Genomic DNA, 14,137 nt, shown 5'->3' with positions numbered 1-14,137 from the left:
GGCTGGGGCCTCTACCAGGGAAGTCCCCAAGCCCCAAGGACAGGTTGAGATTGTGACTTGTATCTTCCAGATGCTACCCCTGACTCCCAAATCACCTGGAGGGTCTACTCTCACATGGAAGGCCTTTGGCACAGCTGGCCCTGCTTCCTGCTCCCCAATCCCACACACAGCTCAGTTCACAGCCCTGTAGCCCAGCAAACCTGGGGCAATCACAAGAATTGGGCTGATATCTGGTCCGTTAGAGGAACCAGCCTCTGGGACCACTTGGGGTTTCAACAGGGCCTGGTGAGGTCCGGATCAGGGGTTAGTGCAGCAGGAAAGGTTGCTCTGGCTGGATCCAGCAGGGTGTCTGTCCAGCCCTCATTCCAAGAGGCCATTGATGGCTGCCCAGGCACATCATGTCATGTGCCACAGACACCAGATGGGCCACTTGGCCACTTTAGGTCCTGATGGATCCAAACAGCCATGCACATCTTGCTTCAGAGAGTGTGGCTCTGACTGTAGTGTAGGTTCACACCTGCATGCGAGTTCACACCTGAGTATAGTTTCAAACCTGTGTGCAGGTTCCCATGCGTGCAAGTTCACACACAGGTTCAGGTGTGCAGATACCTGGTGAAACAGAGAACATACCCTTGTGCAGGTTCACACTCATGCATAGGATTTCATAAGTACAAGTTCACACTGTAGGTTTCCACCTGTGTTCAACTTCCCTAGTGTACAGGTCCCCATGTGTGCAGGTTCACACCAGAGTGTAGTTTCACACTGTATGCAGGTTCCCACATGTGCATATTCACACCTGTGTGTATGTCCCCACATGAAGATTCCCACAGGTGCAGATTCTCACATGTGCAAGTTCCCAAATATGCAGGTTACCATCTGGCCTGTCCTTGAACCCAATGACACTGCTGTACCCCAGGTCTTCCCAGGCCACTTGTGACCCCAGGCTGTCAGGCTCTAAGGCTGTTGCCTAGGAGATGAGCTGTGGCTGCCCCTGCACAGGTGGCAGTTCAACAGGCACCAATGCTGCCCTGGCTGCACTGTGCTGGAGACACAACCTCATACTCTAAATGAACATTTGGAAGTCTGCTGGACAGCAGAGGCCACCATCTTCCCTTGCCCTACTGGCTACCCCAGGTGGCTCTATGGGGAATGGGAGGTAATACAGAACTAGCAGATCCCCCAGTAACCTCAGAGAGTATCTGAGCCCATGAAGCCCATGTGTGACCCCCACTCCCTCCCCTGGCCCTCTACTGCCTATGACCTGGTGGGCAGGACACACACCTGAGGGACATGGCACAGAGCTGGGACACAGGGCACATAACTGGCGACATAGGGAACACATCTTGGGACACAGGGCACAGATCTAGGGATGCAGGACAAACACATAAGTACATGGAACACACACGGTGACATGGGGTATGTACCTGGGGACCCAGGGTACAGACCTAGGAACATGGGGCCACACCTGACACAAGGACACATCAGGTATGCAGGACACACCAGGCACACCACTGGAAACTCGCTTCTTCTGATCTGGGACTGGGAAGGTAGGCAATGTGTTGTCCCTGCAACTTGCAGCTTCTCACCAAATGCTTTTTTTGTCCTTCATGGGACAAGGGGAGGCTCACCACTCTTTCCCCTGGCATGGGAGGGAGAAAGTGTGTGGGGTAGACACAGAGTCAGGGATTTCTCAGGGCCCTCTCTGGGCCCAGAGTCCAGTGGTGGCTTCTGCTGTGAACAGAGTATGGCCTCATCCCTGTACCCCGAGTGGCCATCCCCATTTCCAGGGTCGCAGAGCCCTGTCTGGCACTTGCCCTGGGCACAGAGGGGTCTACACCAAATACCTAATGCGAGTTGTTTTGGTTCAAGCAAACATGTCTCACATTCCATTGTGGTAATCCGGGTTTACGTGAAACAGGGGAGAAGCAGCAACCGGTCTCTGTGGCTGGACTTTCTGCTCTGCACATCCTGACCTGCTCCTTTGGAGGCTGGAGGCTCTCACAATCCCTGCCCCCACTGCACCTATGCCATCAGGGGACACCCCTGCCCTCCCTCACCACAGAACCAGCCCCTCCCCCTTCCCCCACTCCTCCCTCAGCACAGGTCCAGCCCCCCTCCCCCACTCTCTCAACCAGCACAGGATCAGCACCCCTCCCCTCACACCTTCTCCCAGCACAGGATCAACCCCTGCTCCATCCTCCCATGGCAGCTCTTTCTCAGGTCCCTGACATTTCATGTCTGAGTCTTGTGTGGCCAGAATTGTGTGTCTCTCTCAGGGTTGAACATCTTCTGAGACATGGCCTTTGTGACCCCATGAGTGGGCAACCAAACGTGCCCCCAAGTCCTGTGGCACTGACATGTGTTATTTCCAGAAGGAAATTCCATCACAAAGTGGCCTGCTTGAGGGGGAGCTGGCAGTGTGGGAGGCCAGAACTGGGTCTCCTGGCCTGATTCTTCACTCCAGAGTTCCCTTCACATCCCCCACTTCCCAAGCCCCTTTGCACCCTGCACCTTATAGCATGCACCCTTCACCCCACACCCTGCACCCACCCCATACCCTACACTCTGAACCCTGCACTCCACATCACACACCCCTCACCCTGTACCCTTCACACTACACCCAATGCCTGGCACCTCACATGCCACACCCTACATCCTATTCCCCACAAACAGCTGTGACCCCTCTCACCCTCAAGCCATAGCTCATAGAGCAGAGAAGTCCTGGAGATCCTGCCTCCCTTGGGCTATTCAAGGCCCACCCTCACTGCCCTCGGGTACTTGCATGGCTGGGGTCATGGCCTCTGTCCCTGCAGACCCTGCTGTCCTGCTGGGAGCCACCAGCAGTGCTTGACTTGGAGCAGCAGTCAGCCAGGGACATGGGTCAGTAGAGAGGTTCTGTTCCTTGTCCAGGGAGCCAGAAGTCAGTGGTCTCTGCTTAGCCCCCTTGGAACTCCTGTGACACCACCCAGCCTCGGGCCCACATGGCCAGCTCCTCCCTCCTACGGCTGGGTCCAAAGCCCCATCCAGGTCACCTTATGAACTAGTCACATTTGCAGACACCCCATTTCCAAACAAGCACCAGCCACAGTGAGGGGTCCCTGGGGAATGTACCCACACAGACTCCAGACTCCCACTCCCTAGGGCAAATTTATCTGAGTGTACCTGTCCTCACCTGGCAGATACACTTTATGAGAGGAGGATTTTACTTCCTCCTTCAGCCTTCTCACCACCTAGTTTACTGAAGGGCTGATCCAACAGCCCATTGCAGATGTGCATAAACCCAGCAGGCCCGGCTGCTGTGCCCTCCATGAGGGCTCCTTGGTCTCTGCTCCACTCTGCTGACCATATTCCCAGACACCCAGCATGCCAGGTGGGCCTCAAGTTTGTCTGTTGTACTCAGGGGGCCCTGCCATGATGCACCCTGCCTGCCAGCTTAGTAGAACTTGCAGGACTCTGGCCTGGCTCCTGAGCATGGATCTAGGTCCCAGAGGAACCGTGCCTCCAAGCATGACCCAGCAGGTGCCAGCTCCCTGCATGGGTAGGGGGAAGTTCCGGAAACTGGCCTATGCCTTTGGTGGGTGTCGGAGTGTTTGGGTGTAGGGGTGCACTGCTCTTTTTTAAAAAAAAAATATTGTATATATAACATAAATACAAACCAAAGGAAAAAAAAGCACTCTTTTTCAAAGAGTTCAAAAAAGAGTTTTTAAAGCACTCTTCAACAAGTAGTTACAGCACAAATCTCAGATTTTCTCATGGGCTACCACATGATCCCCTCAGATTTTTCCTTCTAGCAGTTCCCAAATATAGGAGGCGTGAAGGCATACATATTTTTTATCATCACAATCAACTTTTTTTCTTTTTTGTGAAAAATAACATTTACAAAAACCCAATAAATTTCAAAGCACAACACAGAGGGCACATTGCTCTTTAACACAAGGCTACTTTTTCCTAACTACAAAGCACCTGAAGGAAGCCAAGGAGCCAATACCAGGAGCACATCCAGTTCTGATCCTGTCTGGGTGCTCTCCACCTCCAAGGCTCCATGGGCGCACCTATGCCTCCTCATCAAGTGCAGGTGCATGGGTCCCAGTGGTTTTCCCCTTCATGCTGGGCCCACTCACCTTACTCATTCTTTCCTTCTTGTGCCTGGGTGCTGGTGAGGTCCCAGAAATGCAGCATATGGCAAGAAGTGGGGGCAGGGCTCCAGCTTCAGGTCGGGGCTTCTTGGGCCCTGGGTGTGGGGGCACAGCCCTCTAAGTACTGTGAACAGCATCTGGTGGTTGAGCTTCATGGGGCTCATTTCCTGATGGTCAGGATATGGTCTGGTCTCAAGCACATCCAGGGTGGGGTGAGACCCTCCAGTCTGTGCCTGTCCCTGTATGGATGCAACTCCACACTCAGCTGCTGGGAGGTTGGAGGTGAAAGTGCCCCTCTCTGTCCCACACAAGCAGTGCTGGAGACCCTTGAGGAGGCAGTGACAACACTTACGTTTAGGGCCACATGGGTTGGTGGCTCCACGGGATCAGGCCATGAGCTCAGGAGTCTCCACATGGCTGTGTCCCCAGAGGGGTGCCTGGGCCTGGCTACAGACACATCTGAATTGCCTGACTGGGGATACAGTGTGGAGCAACTGCAGCTGAGACATGAGGTCATGGGGAACAGCTGGACCCCATAAGAGTGACCCATGCCTCCTGTTCCAGGTCTGAGAGAGGCCCAAGTGCCCACCACCTCCAGCCAGACGGTTTTCTACAGTAACTTAACAGCCCAGGGCCATGTGTGGATGGAGGCATTCCCAGGTTCCCAAAACTACAGACCAGTGTGGCCTTAGGTGGGAAGGAATAACAGATAGTGGGGGCTGGGGATCCCACTGCCTGACTGGGCTTGGGAGGGGCTTCACTCCACAGCCCTGCACTGGTAGGTGGGGCCTGTGGGTGTTGTCATCTGGGGGTACCCTCATTCCTCCAGGAGAATTCTGCCATCCTCCTGCTTACCTGGGTGCTTTCTCAGGGAGGTCGCTGGGCCTTGGGGTGTCACCCACAGGGTGAAGCCTGCCCATCTTTGCCTCCTAGCCCATCCTGGGAGCCGTGGAGACCTGCTGAGCATCCTGTCCTGTCACAGGCTAGTAGGAACATGGCTTCAGGCAATGTGGCAGCAGTGACACCTCCTCTCCCCCCCAGGAGGGTGGCCAAAAGCAAGCTAAGTTGGCCAAAGCTGCCAACAAGACACCCCCAAGTCTCCTGGGGGCCCCACAAAGTATAGAGCAGATAAGAGGCTGTTGCTGGGGTCAGAAGACACCCAGGAGGGCACAGCAGGCATGGGAAACAATGCACTGGAGGAGGTCTTCCAGAGGTTCACCATGCATGGGGAAAAAATGGCCAGTGGGAGGTATATGCATAGGAAAAACTGGTCAAAACTGTGCAGTGATTGCTGGGTGATTGATGGGAAACACTACCATTACCAATGTGGACATCATCTTCATCAAGATCAAGTAGGTGCCCAGTGGGTGGCATATTTCTTACCAAATGGGGTGGGGGGTAAGCATGGTATGGTGAGAATTTGAGCTGCCTGTCCCTCTGCATGAGATGCCAGGCATGTGCATGTGTGCAAGTGTGTGGACTACATGCATCTGTGTGTGCCTGTGTGTGATCTGGGTTCATGTGTGTGTCCACCTGTGCCCAGCCCTGGGACAAGCTCCCAGGAACCTTGGCCTTGGCCTGAGACTCTTCCCAAGCAAACAGCACAGAGCGGGACCTGTAGGAGCTGGTGGGAAGGTGTCTATGCTTCCTGTCCATGGTGCCAACATGCTCCCCACTTGCCACACCCTGGAGGGGTGGCTTCCCCAAGGTAACCCTGAGGTCGGTGAGCAGCTGTCTACCTCTGGCTATGGGCTGGACAACTGCAGGGACTATTAGGGAGGGGGGTCTGCAGGAAACCATGAAGGGCTAAAGTGACTCCTGAGAGTAAATAATGGGAGCATGAGGCAGCCCCAGGCACAGGCCCCCAGGAGGAGGGAGAAGGGGGGCCCAGCAATAAGGAGAAGATAGCCTGGGAGGAGAGAAAATGGGGGTGAAGGAGGAGAGAGAGTGGCACCAAGGACATAGGGACCATATCCAAAGAGGGTTCTGCTTGGTGATCATGGCTGTGACCCCAAATGCTCTCCACAGTTCTGGCTTGTCCTCTCTGCAACCATGGAAATTTGTGGCCTTGATGGACATTTTCCAATGCTGTCCTGCAGAGAAGCTTCACTTTTTGTCCAGAATGTGAAGGTGGAGGAGGGTTTACTCATTTTGGGAAGTCATACTGGAAAGGGTGTGACCCCTGCCTGGGGTTGACTCTTCAAGGTCAGGGCCGTATGTGTTATGGGCTCATCTGGGCTAAAACCATCAGTTACTTCTTTACTTAGGTCCCCCATTATCTCCCCCAGATCCACAGGAACCCCTCTGCCCCAGGAGTGGGTGGGCCAAATTCAGTCTCCCTGGGCAGCTCTTGCCTGGCCACTATGTAAGGTATCTTGGGGTCACTTTTGCACACTTTAGTGTCCTGAGCCTTGGGAATGATAGACCCCCACCCCCAGGCCTCTGGCAGGCACTCCCAATATGGATCTACTGGAGACCTAAGGCCACAGGAGCCCACTCCCTTGTTCTCACTGGACTTGTTGTCGAGACTGTGGCTTCAGCTTAGCACTACCACTCATCTCCCCACAGGATCACCTCACCCCACAGGGTTGCCTCCCTATAGGGACACCTACCTGTAGGTTTATCCCCCCCAAAGTGTCAGCTCCCCACAAGGTCACCTTATCATAGGGTCACCTCCACCAACAAGGTCACTTCCCTGTAGGGTCACCTTCCCACAGTTACCTCCCAGGCCTTCCTGCAGTGGTGCCCAAGCAGAGCAGACCCCTCTCCTTGAAGGCTTCTGCCACCCCACCCTGGCCCCCTGACCTTGCATCATCTCTGCTTCAGCCCTGGCCATACCTACAGTGTCCTGGTTGTACAGGTGAGGACTTAGCCCCATGTCTCCCCTCCTATGATATCCCATTTGTCCACAAACAGGTACAAGCATGCCATACTGGGACCCTGTGCACTGGGGGTACTGGGGCACTTTATAGACATGTGGCTGACCATGGGTCTTGGGCTGAGGACTCATCCCAGATGAGGTAGAGTCCCTGGAGAGCCTCTGGTGACCATGAGGAGAGATGCAAAATGGCCCATGCGTGGGGTGAGCAGGGGGCTTGCCTCAGTGCTGTGGGTGAACCCCATCCTGCAGGTGCCATCAAGGGTAGGAGGAGCCAGGCCAGAGTGTCATGTTCATGTGACATGGGGCAGCTGACACCTCCTGCCCCATGGGGTCCCTGCAAGTGCCTTCTCACTTGGCATCAGGCACTACCAACCTGGCTCCCCTCCCCTGCCCAGGGCTGACACCTGCATCTGGCTGAGCAGTGTGTCTAGAACATGGCTGTTGAAGCAACCAGTCAAGGAGGAGCCTGGAGACCAGCAGGGCAGAAATATTAGAGGGGCCCCTTAGAGTCTCAGTGGGACTTCCCTTTACAGGGGGCCTAGAACTCTCGATGCAGAAATAAAGGACCCAGATTCTCACCCTTCCCTTTGTCCCCAGGGAAGGGAGAGGCCCTCAGCAACCATTACCCCAGGTGGTCATGCCCAGGGTGGCTGTGATCTCAGATGTCCATGACCTTGAGTGATCATGACCTGAGGTGGACATGGCCTTGAGTGGGTGTGACTCTGGTTGAACTTTACTCCAGATGACTGTGACCCTGAGTAACCATGACCCTGGGCAACTATGGTCCCAGGTGGCTGTGACTCTTGTTGTCCTTAACTCCCCATGGCTGTGACCCCAAGTATTGTGACCCCAGGTGTATATCATCCCTGCTGTCTGTGATCCCAGGTGTCCTTGATCCCAATGGTTTCGACCCTGGGTGTTCTTAACCTCAGTTGGCTGTGACACCAAATAGACATGACCCTGAGTGGCCACGACCCCAGGTGCCTACAGTCCCAGAGGCTGTGGCCCTGGGTATCCTTGACCCCAGTGGTTGTAATCCTTGTGGCAGTTAGTGGGGAATTGCTCCTGGAGTGGGTCAGAGCATGGGGGCAGTGGCACAACAGAGAATGTCCTGCAGGCTGGGGAGGTGGTCCTACCCTGGCTCATGGCCCTTCACATGGAAGGTGCATCCCAGGTGGGCATGATGGAAGGCAGCAGGAAGTGACAATGGGTACTAGCGAGGGATGTGCATTTGCTTCCAGGCAGTTGGCATGGCAGCGAGAGTGGGAGCAGCAATAGTCATGACATGTGCAGCTACTGTGCACCCCATAAGCCCCAAAAGCTGTGGGGCCAGGCCACACTTGCTAACCAGTCTGGGCTGCACAGTGACCCAGGGTCCCATCTGTGACCAGGGCCTCTGCAGGGGGCATGGCAACTGACATCTCGGGTCCCATCTGTCCCCAACTGTTTTCTGTCCCCCTGCTCAGTGACTGCACAGCCACTGGCAGCCTCTTCAGCCTTTTCTCATCTCTTTTGGGGCAGGAACAGCAGTCACATGAGGCCCTTAGGCCCTGCCTCACAGGTGGGTGGACAGGGGAAAGGGGCTGAAAGGGGTGGACAGATGGCTGGGCAGCTGAGAGTGTCACCAACATGGGTCACAGGCCAGGGCCTTCCTCCATCGCTGATGAGAGTCAGTGGGTTGGGCCCACAACTGAAGGTCTCAGGAACCCCCTCATTTCCCTGCTGTGGGGTGTCCCTGCTCTGCATGAGCACCCTGGGCCCCTTGTCCCTCAGTGTTCTTCTCAGAGAAGTGTGGGCCAGGCCAGTGGGAGTGGCTCCAAGGGCTGGTGTCACATGTTAGCTGGGACAGAGAGGCCCTGCTAGCTGGGGGACAGCCACTCTACCTCTGCCTCCTCCATCTCCACAGACAGGCCAGGGCTGTGTCCTAGGCCAATGAGCATAGTTCATTCCCAACTGCCCATGCCCACCACATCACAGGTTCCTTGCTGTGGGCACTGCTCACCACCCCATCACTGAAGGTTCCAGAATGTGCCAGGAAAGACTAGTCATGATTCAAACCTTGTGTCCCACTACCTGGACTTGAGTGTCCCCTCCCTGGCATAACTCCCCCTGACTCATAAACAAGGTCGTCAAGATGGGGCCACTCCCAGCCTCCATGGCTGTGTGTACCAAGTATGCTGTCTCTACCCTTCCCCGCAGGCCAGCCAACAGCATGCTGACCAGGGCCTGAAGAATGTGGTCTGGAGCCCATGGCATGGAAGGGCCAGGCAGAGCACCCCATCTTCTGCTGCAGATATTTGGGTGGTAGTGATGAGTAACATGACCTGGATGCCTGGGCTGTGGGTCCAGTGGAGGTGCCACAGGTCCTCTCTCTTATTTTTACATGTCCAGCCATCCTGACAGTGTGCAACAGCTCCTCTAGGCTCTGTGTGCTCCCCTGGGATACACAATGCTGGGCCACCTGTGTCTCTCTGCTGAGGTGTCAGTGCAAATATTTTGCCCAATTTTAAGAATTGGGTGTCTTATTCTTGTCAAGTTTTGAGAATCCTTTGTTTTAGGTACAACTCCTTTATCACATACATGTTTTGCAAACATTTTCTCCCAATCTGTGATTTGTCTTTTCCTTCTCATAACAGTGTCCTTCAAAGAAAACAGCTTTTTAAATTTTGGTGAAATCTGGTTTATCCATTCTTTTTTCTTCTATGCTCTGTGTGGTTTCTATGAAATCTGCTTAAAGTCAAGTCACAAAGACTTTCTCTTAGGTGATCTTCTGGAAGTTTTAGGTTTACAATTCCAAGACCAATTTTGAGTTATTTTTTTATATGATGTAACTCAGATCAGTTACTTTCTTGTTTCATTTTGTGTATGGTTGTGCCATTGTCCCATACCTCCATGGCCACCAAAGGCCCCTCTGCCTACCGGGTCACCTTGACCTAGTCACACATGGTCCCTGATTTACAGGGGGTGGGACACATGTTTGTGTCTCTGCCCCCCAGGGTCCCCTCCAGAAATTCAGCTCTGAGACCAGAGGTTACACACATGGTCTATCTAAAGCCAGATCAAACTTTTGTCTGAGGTCCAATTATTCTTAAAGGATGTGCTTCAAATTTTTTCTAAGAAAGTCTATACTAGCTGCAGTTGCCAACAGTGACCACCTACTGGATGTAAATAGCTGTGGATGCAGACTGGGTCATGGCCACACTGGGCCTTAGGTTCATAACCAAAGCCAGACCCGCAGCTCAGAGGAGTGTGGTCTTCGATCTGGGCCCAGGCCAGGGGCTCCTGGCATAGGTAGTGAGCAAGGCCCCCATCCCTTCTCCCATACTGTGTCCCCTTTTCCCTCCCTGTCCCCTTTTTCCCCCACCCTGCATCTCCTTCTCCCCCATGTATCCTTCTAACCCCACCTTGTATCCTTGTACCCCCTGCATTCCCTCCCCCTCCACCCCATGACCTCTGCTCTCTCCCCACCACAGCCTCAAATCATATCTCTGCCCTGGACCTCTGCCCTGCTGTAGGGTCTATACATGGCCATTGTCTTAGGCTCCCATAAGTTATGTGGGACTTGAGGGCCAAACACTCCCCAAGGAAGCATTGCAGGATAGGAGACTATGGCAGGGGCCCCAGGCATTTATGACCCCATGCTTGCTGCTGCTACACCTCATCTCATGATCTCCTTTCATGGATCCTCCCTTGACTCCACATCTTGATCCCCATTTCTGGACAGGAGTTGGGTATTGCCCTTATGGACAGATGAATGGGCAGACACACAGAAGTCTCAGCCTTCACCTCAGAACTGAAGCTACAGCCTGAGGTTGGCAGCAAGGTGCCTGGTGGAGGTGGTGTCCCCCCCTGTGCGCCCCACCCTGGATGTGTCTGTCAACACCCTACTTGTGGGGGACAGTGCAGACCGCGGCTGACTGATGTGGCTCCCAGATTATTCTGTGGCTTAGAAGCTGGCACCCAAGGTGGGTCCTGGCCCCATTCCTTCCTGACAGACCTGGATGCCCTGGAGTGTTGCTTCCTGTTGAAATGGAGCTCGAAGGATATTAAGGAATGATGAGAATGAAAGAAAGGAAGAAGGAGAGAAAGAAAGACACAGACGGGTTCAGGGGTTCTGAAGCTTGAGTTTACTTCAGACAGACTTCAGAAAATTTTATTCTTAACCAGATCCTGGTTATATACCACAGGATGACAATAGGCATGCATGCATTTCCTGAGGGAACAAAGTTCTTATCTTTCAGTGTTCTTCCTTCATACTTAAAAATAACCATTTGGGATAAACAAACATTCCCTTCCTCCCAGACTGCTCTACATAACAATCTCCACAGTTTACTTCCACCATCCTGAGGCCAGCTTCTTCCAACAAATTCTGCAGGTCTTGTTTTAACACTTGGCTCCTACACTGCAGCCAGAGATATCCTTCTTGGGATGGCACTGCTGCACTCCATGTCCCCCCAAGAGGCAGCAGCATGTTGGGGTGATGGCTCCTTGGCTGCAGGCTGTTTCCATGTGGGTGATCCCTATCACCCCTGGCCCCCTCCTAGATTCCTTGTCCCCACCCAGAGGGCCTGGATCTGAAGTTGGGGCTTCTGCCCACCCCCTTCTAATCTCCTTGCCCCTCCTCCCTTCTAGCATCTGCACAGCCCCTCAGCGAGTATTTCAGGGGGTGTCCACCTGCCTTTGGGAAGCCCCTGCCACCAGGTCCATTGTCTAAGCCTGGGATCACCACCTTCACCCTGAACAGAAGGGCCCTCTGCCAGTTGTCCCCAGGAAATTGCAGGGGCCAGGGAGACCCCCATTTCCCCATTTCTGCTGGGCAGGGGGACTGTGGTCAGCAGGCAGCAGATCTAGGCTGCTGGTTGCCAGGCAAGCCCTCAGTTGCCAACATGAGGCCCTCTGAACCTTCTCAGGGATGGGGTTCCCTTGTCACTCTCAAGTCCCAGGGGAATAGAGCCCCCTTGCCATCAGGTCTCTGGGTTGGTTCATTGGGGAGATGGGGTCTCCCATTTTTGGGGCCCCTGATTCTGGGCTCAACCAATGCTCAAGGTGGAATCCCCATCCCCCAGGTTTTTTCCCAGGGCTGCCCCATCGCAAGGGTCTCCACAGCCCCCTGGTTGCCATCCTTAGTGCCCCTCTCACTCACAAGGGCAAGTCCTACCAAACCATCACATTTGAGCAGGAGGCGCTGGAAGAGCTGGCCAGGAAGTGGCTCCAAGACAAGAGCAGGGAGGAGGCCGTGGGGGAGGTGCAGAGGCTGGAGGAGAGGAAGTTCCCCATCACTGCAGAGTGATGATGAGCACAGGGTGTGTGCGCTGTTCATAGGGGGTGCCCAGAGGTTCCAGGCAGGTGGTGGAGGTTCATGTCTTCCATCCCCTCCCTGTATCCTCTTCAGAAGGCCATCTCCTCTCCCACCCATGTCACAGTTCGTGGTCACCAGCAAGTTCAGTGGCTTCCACAAGGAGTGGTTCGACCTGTCCAACAGGGCCAAGGGCAAGGTCAGCCATATGGATGTGGTGGCCGTGTCAGTCTACATGCTGGACTACAAGCCTGCCGGGCACCTATGACCAGAAGATGCAGGGGCACAAGTAGAACCACAGGGGCCTGTGTGCCAGCGCTGTTGACTCTGCCTCCACTACTTTACTGTCCATCCTAGGTAGCCACAGAAAGGATGCTGTGGTCCCCTCCCCACTGCACCCCCCACTCCTTCTTTCCCCCAGCATGTTCAGGATCTGAATCACCCCTCTAATAAACCCCATCCTGAGCCTTAAACTCACCAAAGTTGGCACATATTGCCCTTTTGTTTTATTACTTGTCCTCCTCCTTCTAACACAGTAGCTCTTAACTAGTGGCAGATTTGTCCCCAGGGGATATTTGGCAATATCTGAAAATGGCCAGAGGGTAGAGGACAGGGATGCCAGGAAAACTGCAGCTCACAAATGACCCCACCAGGGAGAATGACCCACCCAAGGCATCAGTGGTGCCATGACTGGGAAACCTGTCTGGCTCCATGGCACCCCCTTCTAGGGGGACTATGGCTAACTCATGTTTGTATCACCTTCAGCAAAGCCAGCCCTTTAGTAGAGTAGCTTCCCAGTGATACTCATTGAGTAGTATTTCTTGAGTTGATTTTTCAGATACTTTTGGGCATGCAGCTGGCCTCAACTGTCATGAATCCTTTCTTGTTTTCAGAGCTCAGTTTCTTTCTAGAAGGTTTACTGTTATTTCTGTGCAGTAATAGGCCAAGGAGGGTAAACCAAGGGTATTGGGTTGACCACTGGTTAGGAATGAGAAACTTTTATTTCTTTAATTACATTCAGGAACAAGTACATACTAGAGAGAAAAGAAGGGTTTGGGGGTGAACAGTTGTGAGTGTTGGTTGATCAACCCAAAAGAAGAAAAATAGAGTACTATATTTCCCCACTGATTATAATTTGAAAAGTCTAAAACCGATTTCTTTTGCTTTTCCATTTTCTCTTACTATTAGTTACAATTCTCTCTAATGCAAATACTGCACTTTCCATGTGAAATAATTTCATGTTTGGTGACTTGAAGTCGGATGAGGCAGAACTGCTGTAGTCCACCTGTGGAGACAAGATGGGCATGCAGTGTGTGCTGAGGTGAGCCTGGCAGGCTCTGCTGAGTGAGACTTCCAGGAAAACCTCTCACTTTTTCTGTGGAAGGAACTTCTGTTGAGTTCATACATGTCTGTGAACCTGCTGGATGAGAGGCTGCCTCTGGTTATGCACAAGAATCTCCATGTGCTCATCAATAACCATCTGGGTTTACTGCTGGCCCCTTAAGGTCCATCTGTAACTCAACCACCATTTTGAGACAGAGCAGACTGAATGCATATGTGTCCTGATCCTGCCTTTACCATGGGCCTTCTCCTGGACCATTCCTGGAGTATCTGCAGGGAAGTGGAAGCAGTTGTGCCAGCCATACTGCTAGGCAGGAGCTGGAGTGCCTGTGTCCCTCCCCTTGGCATGCTCCCCCACATTCTTCTACAGATGGCCTGCACCTCCTTACTTTGAAACCATGTTTGTAATGATATGATTATTCACTGCTCTACAGCGCACTGCTCTACAGTGAATGATTAAGTCTTGTTGCAAAACTTGCTATG

At 53.5% G+C, this 14,137-nt stretch overlaps 1 pseudogene; it reads left to right on the top strand.

The window, feature by feature from the left end:
- Nucleotides 1–1,411: 1,411 nt before the first annotated feature.
- Nucleotides 1,412–12,606, top strand: LOC143673100 (tubulin polymerization-promoting protein-like; annotated as a pseudogene).
- Nucleotides 12,607–14,137: the final 1,531 nt, after the last annotated feature.

Source organism: Tamandua tetradactyla, unplaced genomic scaffold, assembly GCF_023851605.1.
Source record: "Tamandua tetradactyla isolate mTamTet1 unplaced genomic scaffold, mTamTet1.pri scaffold_130_ctg1, whole genome shotgun sequence".
NCBI classification, from domain to species: domain Eukaryota; kingdom Metazoa; phylum Chordata; class Mammalia; order Pilosa; family Myrmecophagidae; genus Tamandua; species Tamandua tetradactyla.
The sequence above is the reverse complement of the archived record's forward strand: the minus strand, read 5'-3'. Positions and strand labels throughout refer to the sequence as shown.